Source organism: Amaranthus tricolor, chromosome 2, assembly GCF_026212465.1.
Source record: "Amaranthus tricolor cultivar Red isolate AtriRed21 chromosome 2, ASM2621246v1, whole genome shotgun sequence".
Classification (NCBI taxonomy): domain Eukaryota; kingdom Viridiplantae; phylum Streptophyta; class Magnoliopsida; order Caryophyllales; family Amaranthaceae; genus Amaranthus; species Amaranthus tricolor.
The window spans coordinates 33,323,617-33,335,270 of NC_080048.1; positions in this window are offsets into that span (position 1 = coordinate 33,323,617).

Below are 11,654 nucleotides of genomic sequence, written 5' to 3' on the forward strand. Positions count from 1 at the left end.
TTGATTTTTAATCGTAGTTGTACTATCAATTTATCAAAATACTTAACGATATAACATCTTACCAAAGTTCAAATCTAAGTTAGCCAAAACAAGAACTATATAAATGATTTATCAATTGTAGCTATGGATGCGTGCCGTACGTGTATGAATGTAGTTACTCTTGGTGAAACGATATCAAAACAATGAGCCAATTATATCCATATTTATGTAGTTTTATTAATTACGCTATTTACTCAATGTATAGAGTGCATGTTATAGTAAGACTGCCTTATATAACAAGGTGCTTGTTATGGATATGGTCATATGGGTTAATAGATTTAAAAGTAGATTCATACTTTGCAAGAGTTTTATATATGGGATAGTATGGTCTAATGGTAATATTGTTATCCTTATAAAAACTTAATTTCGTCTAAAACATAATATTGTTATTTTGTGGATTTTTCCTTTAAAAACAAAAACAACATCGTGCATATGAACACTGACATTATAGTATGGTCTAATGGTAATTAAATTTTTCATTAAGTTTTAAGGAGATTTATATCTTTATATGCGTTGGAATCATTCTATATACTAAAACAAAGACTGCCTAATGACACGTGTCAGCTTCCGGTAAAAAATTTTCCTGCTCAAATAAGCTTCTCACATAAACTTTCTTATAACTTTATTGTAGCTTTCACGATAAGATTACTATAAATTAATGCATGCTATACCAATAAGTGTGACTATTAATTTTACCTATTTAAGTTTTAAGGAGATATATATCCTTATATGCGTTGGAATATTATATGTGATTTTAGTAAGATTGAAAACAAATTTTCATCCCTTTACATGCGTTGGAGTATTATATGTGATTTTAGTAAGATTGAAAATAAATTTTCTATTTAAGATTTATCTTCTATATATTGATACAAATTACTGTGATATTTTGTACCTCTAAATTAAGCATACCTTTTTATTTACACTGTATATTATTTGTCATCATCCTATACACTAAAATGTTTTCTAAATAAGGTTGATAAATAACTTTATCGAGTAAGTGGCTAATTGCAAAAATAGTTGTCTTATATTGCAAAGCAAAGACAAAAGAGGTCAAACAAAAATAAATAAACATATTATTATTAAAAATGAAGTGAGCAGCAAAGTAAAGGTGTATAAAATGTCGTTATTTGCAAGATTATGCATTTCATACACCATTCCTATTTATCAGCATCTAGAAATAATTATTGCATTCAAAAGAAAAGTCCTCCTAGAAAAGAGAAAGGCAAATGAGATAAAATTATGATTTGATAATTTTGTTATTTTTGAAATTCTTCTTTACATTTATAAATATTACTATGTGGAAATTCATTAAAATATATCAACAATTTAAGTTAATAATATAAGTACTCAGTCATTGAAAAATCGTCATTTAAAATTAAGGGTTCTTTATTTAGTGTATTGTATGATATGATATGATGACTTCAGTATCTTTGTTTCACTTGGTTTATGCACATTTTTAAATATATCAATCAATATCCTAACGCATCCTATTGTGCATAATTAAAAATTATAAAAAGTCGATATTAATAAATTGCATTATAACGAATCAAATAAAATCCCAATTGACTATGATTTAATTTATATATTTGAAATGATTCAAATTACGAGTGTTATGAATAATGTTAAAAACTAAAATGTGTAAACAAAGGGAGTATGTTTTAAGTATAGGTTAATTTGAATAATTAGAAGTGTTAAAAACTAAATATGGTATAGGAGTTTAAGATATCTCAAGGAGAGGTATTATTAAAAAAAAAAGTTGAAAATTGGTAAGAAATTAATTTTATATTCGAAAATCAAAAGAAGAGAGAAGCTTTGTGTTTTGGGTTCTTCAAGAATATATTTTCTTTATCTTACAAGTACTCTTTATTTTCATTTTGTGTAAGTTGTTTGATTTACAAAGCAAAATAAGAATGTATCCATGCATTTTTCTTCTGTATCTACTCCATTACATACATTGGAGTATTTATAGTTATTCAATTTTTGATAAAATAAATTTTTGTAGATCGTGTTTAACACGGGTAATCAACTATTATTACATACATACATTTAATATATAGAGATTATTAACTAGCTCGTGCTTAGCACGAGTAATCAACAATTATGTTCTAATGATGTGTAAATATTTTTATTTATTATTCAATTTTCTTTGTTGTGACTTTTTAAAAATTATTATTCGTAGTTCTCTTTCTTAACTTTTATTTAATGTGTTTGTAACAATTATATTATTTATGCATAATAATTTTGTAAATGTCTCGTGCTTTAGCACGGGTGATCACCTAATAAAACTTTAAATTATAATACTAATTCCATACACAAATCAAATGTTAATCAATCATATACATATTATAATCCAGGAACTTCCATGCCACGTGTAATCATATCAAAGCCACTCCTAAATACAATTTTCTTGCCACCGTATACTACTTCATTCATATTCCAACCTAATAAAGTATATATTTCTATGCAAGGAGTACTTCTCTTTTTGGGTATACGACTGAATACGAAAGGGTTTAATTAATTACTATCAATTGATCATAAACCAAATCGTAACAGTAATAATAATTTACTTCAACTGAAAGCAAATTTACTAACATATTTAGTGCACACTAAAAGAATATGAAGCACTTCTTTTAAGGATAAGCGTAATTCCTCCACAATGATAATACTTCCTCATTATAAGTTGTTTACAGTGAAAAGAATCTGAAAACATCATCTTGATTATTAAAGACTTTACTTTTAAACCATTTCTTTGTCTATAATAATAATAATTCAAAAGTGAAGAAACAAGAATATAAAGTACTTACTTGGTATTAATTTCCGAAATCTTTATCTATGAATTATAGGTCACTATTAGTGATGGCCACGGAGTGGGTTACCCGGAACCGAACCGGTGCCGAACCGCTTAAAACCGTCCCGGAACCGAAACAGTTCGCGACAGGTTTCGAACCGGCCCGAATCGTGGAACCGTGAAACCGCCGGAAAAAAAGTTGCCGGAACCGTGAAACCGCCGAAAAAAAACTGCATGAACCGGACCTAAGAACCGCGGGTTGGAACCGGAACCGGTTCGGGTGAACCAGTCCAACGGTTCCATGGAACCGGAATCAGGACCGGTCCTGGTGAACCGGCCCAACGGTTCCATGGAACCGGAACCGAAACCGGGACCGGTCCGGGTGAACCGGCCCAGCAATTCCATGGAACCGGAACCGTGAATCTAGCCGCTGAACTAGCCGTTTATAGCCGTTGGGGATTTTTCTATAAATACCCATCACTTTTAATCATTTTCATTCACAACTCATCTCTTCTCCTACTCTCTCTACTTACTCTCTCTACTTAATTACTTAATTACGCAATTATTCTCTTAATTACATAATTAGTCTTTTAATTATTTCTTAATTTAGTTAATTACATAATTAGTCTTTTAATTATTTCTTAATTTAGTTAGTTACATAATTAGTCTATTAATTATTTATTTCTTAATTCTATTATTATTTCAATATTATCAATCATGTCTTCTTTTTTTAAAAAGCCTCTTAAAAAGTTACTAAAGTGGCAAAATCATTGGGAGGTTCTAGCTCCAAAAGAAAGACCACTTCAACTCCGTCGGTATCAACAACACCTTCGATTAGTAATTATAATTATGAACCAAATTATCCAGAAGGGTACGACCAAGAATTACACAATTATACAAAAGAAGTGGAAAGAGAAATACAAATTGATGAAGAAAAAGAACAAGAAGACTAGCCAACGACCCCTATTGGGATACATAATTCTCGACAGTCATCAACAACATCACATGAAGAACAACTACAACAACAACAAGAAAGACAAGCTCGTGGTAAACGAGTCAATTTCCAAACTATCGGTTAGTTTTATAATTTTATTCTTCAAATTGATTAAATTTTAAATTATTATTTATTTATATATTGTGGTATTTGAGTATTGAATTTAAATTTAGATGAAGATGAATCAGTAAGACAACCTTTTCCGGCAATGTCGCCTCCTAGTGGTAGAGCTGTTTCACATGTGTGGTCGTATTTTACAAAAGAACCAACCGACAATCCAGATGTTTTCTTATGCACTTGTCAAATTTGTGAAAGTCAAGGAGTAAAGCCCTTAGTTTCATACAATTTCACCATAGGTAAATACTTTTTAAGTTTTTTATACATACATTATATATTCATATTTTATAAATCAAGAATGTATTAAAAATTCATTTATTGTGTTTTGTGAATACGTGCTAGGTGGTGGTACGGGATCTTTTAACGCACATTTGGCAAAGAAGCATGGAATCACAAAAGAAACTCATGCAGCAAGCGGCAGCGAGACCACAAGTGGAAGCCGACAGTGGGACATTCCCAGTATAGGTGTGCCTTTTAAATATAATCGTAATGATATGATTGATGAATTTTCTAAGTATGTAATTTGTGATGAATTGCCATTTAACCATGGTGAAAGTAGGGCATACGAGCGTTACACTAGAAAAACTTTGCAACCACAATATAGAGCAATCCCTAGGAGCACTCTTAAACGACGCACAATTAAATTATATGAAACAATGCGCTATGAATTAGTAGAAATGTTTAAATATTTTAATGGTAGGGTTTGCATAACAACTGATATTTGGTCTGCTCCCCCACATTTAGAATCTTATATGTGTGTAACAGCACATTGGATAGATCAAAATTGAATTATTCAAAAAAGAATAATTGCTTTTGAGGCAATGCTTGAAAGACATACGGGTTAAAACATAAAACACAGATTAGTAGAGATATGTAGAGAATGAAACTTATTAGATAAGATATTTTTTTGTTCTACCGATAATGCAACCGCTAACATTAAATGTATGGAACTTTTGTATAACGAACCTGCATTTAGTTTTATCCTTGGGGTAGATTATTACACATACGTTGTTGTGCTCATATAGTAAACTTATCTTGCCAAGCAGGTATAAAACAATTAATTGATTTATTAGATCCAATTAGAGATATAGTGAAGTGGCTTAAAATTGGACAGATAAAGAGACGATATAAGCAATTATGTGACCATTATCAATTAAAAAAAGTGTGTTGGTCATGAGATACTCTTACACGTTGGGGCTCAACCAACGATTTATTAAGAAAAGCGATTTCTTATCGTTCAGTTATAACACAACTTTATAGTGAGTGTACAGATAGCTATATAACTGATGACACATGTTAACTAGCTATAGGTGTACATAAATTATTAGAAGCGTATGACCACGCAACTAAGATTTTTTCATTTGTTTACGAACCAAACGTCCACTTAGTAATAAGTGAGTGTATTACTATTTTTTATCATCTTCTTAAACATACGCATGATGATACTAACCCATATTTAAAGCCGATTCTTGCAGATATGGTGGATAAGTGGAAGACATATTTTACCGATTTTCCTTTTATTTATGGAGTTGCAACCATTTTAAACCCATGTTTTAAGACAAAAGTCCTTACTAAAGTAATTGGATTTTACTACCAATCATTAGATCGCCCGCCTAGTGATGTACATAATTTTGTTGGAACTTGTAAAAAACTTTTAGCAGAACTTTATGATTACTATGCTAGTTTATATAACCCAAAACGCGATACGTCTAGGCGTGCTACTGTCTCGGCACGTCCCTCTTATTATAATTCTGTAATAGCTAATATAATGAGCCAAGATGATAGTTTTGTAGGATCATCTTCTTCTTCACCCTCCACTGCATATTTAGAATTAGATAGTTATCTTAAACATCACTTTGAAATTGACCAAGGTAGCTATAATATTTTAGAGTGGTGGAAAGAAAAATCTATAAAATTTCCCATATTATCGAGTTTTGAAAAGGATATCCTTGCAATTCCTACTTCTACGATTACGTCGAAGTCTGCTTTTAGTGCAGGTAGAAGAGTTTTAGATGAAAAGAGATCTCGTCTTGCTCCACATAGTATTCAAATAAGTGTTTGCAAGAAAGATTGGGATCAAGCGAAGATTCGAACACAAGGACTAAGGAATGATGATGATCAAGGCGATGATGATGATCCATGGATGATGATGGATACATCTGCATCATCGTCAGGAGGAGAGTCAGCGGAAGCATCTAACCAACCAGATGATGATGACGAAGACGAATAGGATCCATCGTACAACGATAAATCAACATTCAACAACTACAAATAAAGGGTATGACAAAGAACTACGTGGGCTTTGATTCCTTCGGGATACGTAAGCAGCTTAGTATTCCTTTGGGTACAAGGTTCAAGTCCATTTTCTCCCTCATTTTTATTAATCATCTTTATCGACATTATTGTTGATTCGTTTCTTATTAATTTATTTTTTTCATTCTTTTTAGTAAATATTTTAATAACGATGACAACTTGACAAGCAATGAATTTCGCTAATAATTAAGTAATCATCAAAGGTACGTTCGCAATATTGTAGTATTTTTATATTATATAAATATTTAAAGGAAAAATAAAAATAAAACTGATGGTCTGACCCGCCCGTCCCGCGAGTTGGAACCGCTTGAACCGCCTCATGAACCGCCCGGAATCGGAACCGCTCGCGACAGGTTCCAAATGGAACCGTAACCGGATGGAACCGGACGGAACCGGCCCAACCCGGACCGTGGCCATGCCTAGTCACTATATACTTTTGATTATATAGTATGCACGTTTTTATTGATTAGGTAACTAACGCTACAAATAACGATTCAGTGCCATGATAATTAGGAAGATGAATCAACTAAATTATCAATATAGGCTTAAATTAATAGTTTATATGGTACAATATGAAAATTTATTCCCTCTGTTTTTACATTTTTATAATATACTTGTGAATTTTTCATTAATTTATTTTAATATTTTTTATTGTTTATGATTCTCATCATGAGAATATCAAATAGTAAATTAGTAATGAAGAGAATAAATATCAAAATATCAAATTTTTTGTTTGTCTGGGCAAGGTTGTTGCTCGATAGAACTAGCAACCAAGAAAACACTAAACATATAATTTCTTAGTTCTAAATTATGTGTAACATTACAAATATGTACTATTTATTTATCATCCTTAATTATAATTAGTTTTAAATTTAGAAGTTAAAACATAATAAGGTTAAATCTGTTTGCTTCATTTCAATGCAAAAATTATTAATATTAAATTATTATACTCTATTCAATATACTAATATAATTCAATCCTAAATATCTCTAATAACACATAATTAAAAATTATAAAAATTAATATTAATAAATTTTACATTGAGAAAAATCAAATAGAATCTTACTTAAATATATTTTGACATCTAGATTAAGAATAAAATATAAATTAAATGTGATTAGTAAATAACTTCAAAAGATCAAATAAGACAAATCATTTTTGTATCTTTCGTGCAGGTGCATTTTGTTACCATTTTTACATTAAATTCATATACACGTACAACCATTGTGTTTATTTACTTTTATAATCTTTGTAAAATTATTAGTATAATAATTAAATGATAAATATATGATTTTTGTGGAATAATAAAATTTTTCAAAATAATATTTTAAATTTGAATATGTATTGTTACTTATATAGTAATATACATATATGTGTCGTTATTATTTAATCTCGTTCATAACTTAAACCCCTTTTTTTTAATATAGCAAGATTGGTTATAAATATATTATAAATTTGTTATAAAAAAATCTTTTGAATTTCGTGCATAGCACGGGTAAATACCTAGTGAATGAATAAAATTAAAAGAGGTATATCTTATAAACCCAATTGTTTATTTCGTTACCTTAGCTCACAATTATTTACTCCACTCAACCACAAAACCATTCTCGTTATAATATTTATTTTAAGTTCCCAATTCTAAAATTACTAATTTCCCAAATGTTACATTCTACCCAACTTGAAATGAACTTCGTCCTCGAAGTTAATCTGAACCCCAAAAAGTCTTGCCTCAATACATTCTCTAGTATTCTACGCACCACATAAGAAACCATGTTAACCAACTAACCTCAAAACTTCTACCAAGAGCTAGCATTCTCCCCGAAATCTTATGATTCTACCCAACTTAGTATAAAGCTTGTCCTTGAACTTACTTCTCAAAGATTAAGGAGATGTAACAGCTATAGCTATAATAACGATAACAGATATAAAAGCAAACAACTAAAGATAGTCGCGTCTCATGGCATCCTTTGCCTCCCATGTGGCTTCTTCAGTAACGTGATTAGACCACAACACCTTCACAACTGCTACACTACCTTGACGTGTATTGCACATCTTCCTATGTAGGATCTGAAAGGGGTCTCCTCGTACTGCAAGGTGTCATCCAGGGTCAATTGTTCGGCTGTAGAACGTGTGTGAGTCATCTCTAATTAACTATCTCAGCCGGTGTAACGGTCCGGTTTAAGTGACCCGGAAATCCATATGAAAATACAAATTCCGGTTCACCTTTTTGGACTTCAGAGAAGACTTTTCTCTAGGACCGTCAACGTTCCGTTGATAAAGAAATATAGATAAAACAAAAACAGTACCAGGGTGAAAAATAATAAGTCAGCGGAAGTTCTAACGTACAACTTGAGAGCCTAAAGGAGAGCCTAAAGGCCTCTAAACCAACTAATTGAAGTAGCGGAAGCGAAAAGAAAAACTACTCTATCTGCTGGTACATAAATACAGAGTTTCATTCTACTCATAATCTTATACAAAAGATAATAGCATAGTCTTGATGATTACAGGTTCTAAGTCAAGACCTCACTCCAGATCCCACCTGCAATCAGCCTACTAGTCGTCGTAAGACAACAAACAGTAGGTTTCAAAGAAACAATTCAATACACGTCAGAGACTTCATACAAATATCAACCAGGTTGAAAAACAAGCAATGTGTTCATCCTAGCATGCATAGGCTCTAATACATTCATAATTCCGATAATTCCAACTTGTAACGTTGCCCGTCCTGTTCGGGTCGTTCAAGTATAATCATTCATTATTAGATAATTTCTAACTTGAAACGTTGCCCGTCCTGTTCGGGTCGTTCAAGTATAAAACCAATCCATTTGGTGGAATACACTTGGGAGAGCTAATCCCAAGGCAACCACCGACCTAAGACGTTGCCCGTCCTGTTCGGGTCGCTAAAGGCTAAAGTATGCATACCCCCATGGTGACCGTAATGATCCAAAACTGCCATGGGAACAATAATTATAATAATCCAAACCAATCGTTAACCCCTTTGGGTGACAAGCGCATAAACTCAATTTTCAATTAATTATTTCATATTATTTGAGGTGTCTAATCCTTATGTGATTTACAATGCCTCGATTAGAAATGAAACAACACTACTTGCACAACCACATAAACAGTATGGTCTAAGCGTGTACCTTTAAGCACTGCAACCAAACAACGTTTAAGCACGATAAGAATTTCGCCCTCTTATGAATCGAGGTCCTAAATAACACACACACAAAACGGTCACGTATTAGAACGTGTTTACACATTTAATCCACTCCATACTACTAAGATATTACTAAGACTTGATAATTTTAAATGTTTTCATCCAATTTCCAATGATTCCAAATTTAATTTCTGACCAGAAACTTTATTGGCCATTTCGGACAGTTTAGAAAATTCAAATGAAAAATCCGACTTCACCACTGCGTCCGGAATACATCAATTACCTTGGGAACCAAATTTCATAATTTCTAACATCCAATTACTATTTTTAATTATTTCAAGCGTTTAACGAGTTTTTTTAACGCATCGGATACACAAACCAATAACAGAACACGACTAACGTTTCCGGATCGGCACCTTTACCGGGACAGAACAGCTGCTGCCCGAATATTTTTTTATCATTAATATTATTATTATTATTATTATTATTATTATTATTATTATTATTATTATTATTATTATTATTATTATATATAAATTATTCAAATGATTTAACTTTTGAATCCCATGACCAAAATACATCTAACAAGATCACATTCACAAAATCTTTCAAGAAACTTAAAATTTCATAAATTATGATAATTAAATTAAATACTTAATTCTCTTGACAAACTAAAATTTTGTAGAGAATGGTAAAACCCAAATCACCCTTTTAAATCAAAATGTATATGTATAAACACAATTCTTCAAACAAATCAAATTTTGCTAAAGGATTTATAATCTCTTGAATAACTACACTACTTGGTTTATACCATTTAAATTTCATCTAACAATTAAAATTTTGTTAGAGAAAATTAAACCATAAAAATTATTTAAATATCAATATAACTTTAATTCTTAATCCTTATAACAAATTTAAATTTAATTAAAGAATATTGATCAAGAAGTTCTTTTCTTAATCCTTTTAACAAATTAAAGTTTATTAAAGGATTATTACAGAAAATTTTCATATATAAAAGAAAAATATTCAATCCTCTTATAAGTCATTGGATATCATCATACATAAAATATAATTCTTTTTAGAAATCTTTGTATATAAAATCTATAATTAACAATTCAATTAAACTTACCCTTTGATCAAAAGATTGGGTTGAACAACAAGAATTTTTTTTTTCCTTTTGAATGTGCCGAATTCAAGGAGCAAAAAGGGCGAAAGAATTTCTGAATTTTTTTGTTTACTTAAAGTTTTGAAATGGTGAGGAAAATCAAACGAGTTTAAGGATTAATAGGCACTTAAGATAATGGCCATAATTGTGCCATAATACACAATTATGAGAGGAGTTACAAGACTCCTCCCATGCCTCCACCAACTGGCCACCCCCTCAATTTCCCCTAATTATTATTATTATTTTTTTTTTTAAAAAAAAATTAATTAATTAATTAAGTAATTACTATGATATTGTTAAAACAGAAAAGAAACATTACGCGATGACATCGTACGTGATAAAACTCATTACCGTTAAAATTTAATTACTTTATTCTTATAATTATATATGTAAAATAATATAATTTAATAATCTTATTTATTTTTATCTCATTATATTTTCTTTTTAAACCCGATAAATCATGGGGTGTTACAGCTGGGATATGTGAAACATGTCATGCACTCGGTCAAAAGACGCTGGTGACGCAAGTCGATAAGCTACCTCGCCTATGCGTTCAAGGATCTCATAGGGTCCAATGAATCTTAGACTGAGCTTACCCTTCTTCCAAAACCTCATCAATCCCTTAGTTGGTGAAACCCAAAGGTAAACTTTATCCCAGACTTGGAACTCAAGAGGTTGACTTCGTCGGTCTGCATAGCTCTTTTGCCTATCCTAAGTTGCTCTCATCTTTTTACGTATCAACTAGAATTTTTCGATCATCTCTTGGATCAAAGAGGGTCCCAATACTACAATCTGATTTTTAGGGCAAGGAAAAAAGAAATAAAAAAATAAGTAAAATACTATAAGGGATTTAGAATTAGATAAAAAAATTAATTGGGAAAAACGAAAGAATGATTGAATAAAATTAAAATAGGTATATCTTATAAACCCAATTGTTTATTTCATTACCTTAGCTCACAATTATTTACTCCACTCAACCCCAAAACTATTCTTGTTATAATATTTATTTTAAGTTCCCAATTCTAAAATTACTAATTTCTCAAAAAGTTACACCTTCCACCCTTTCTGGGTATTTGAA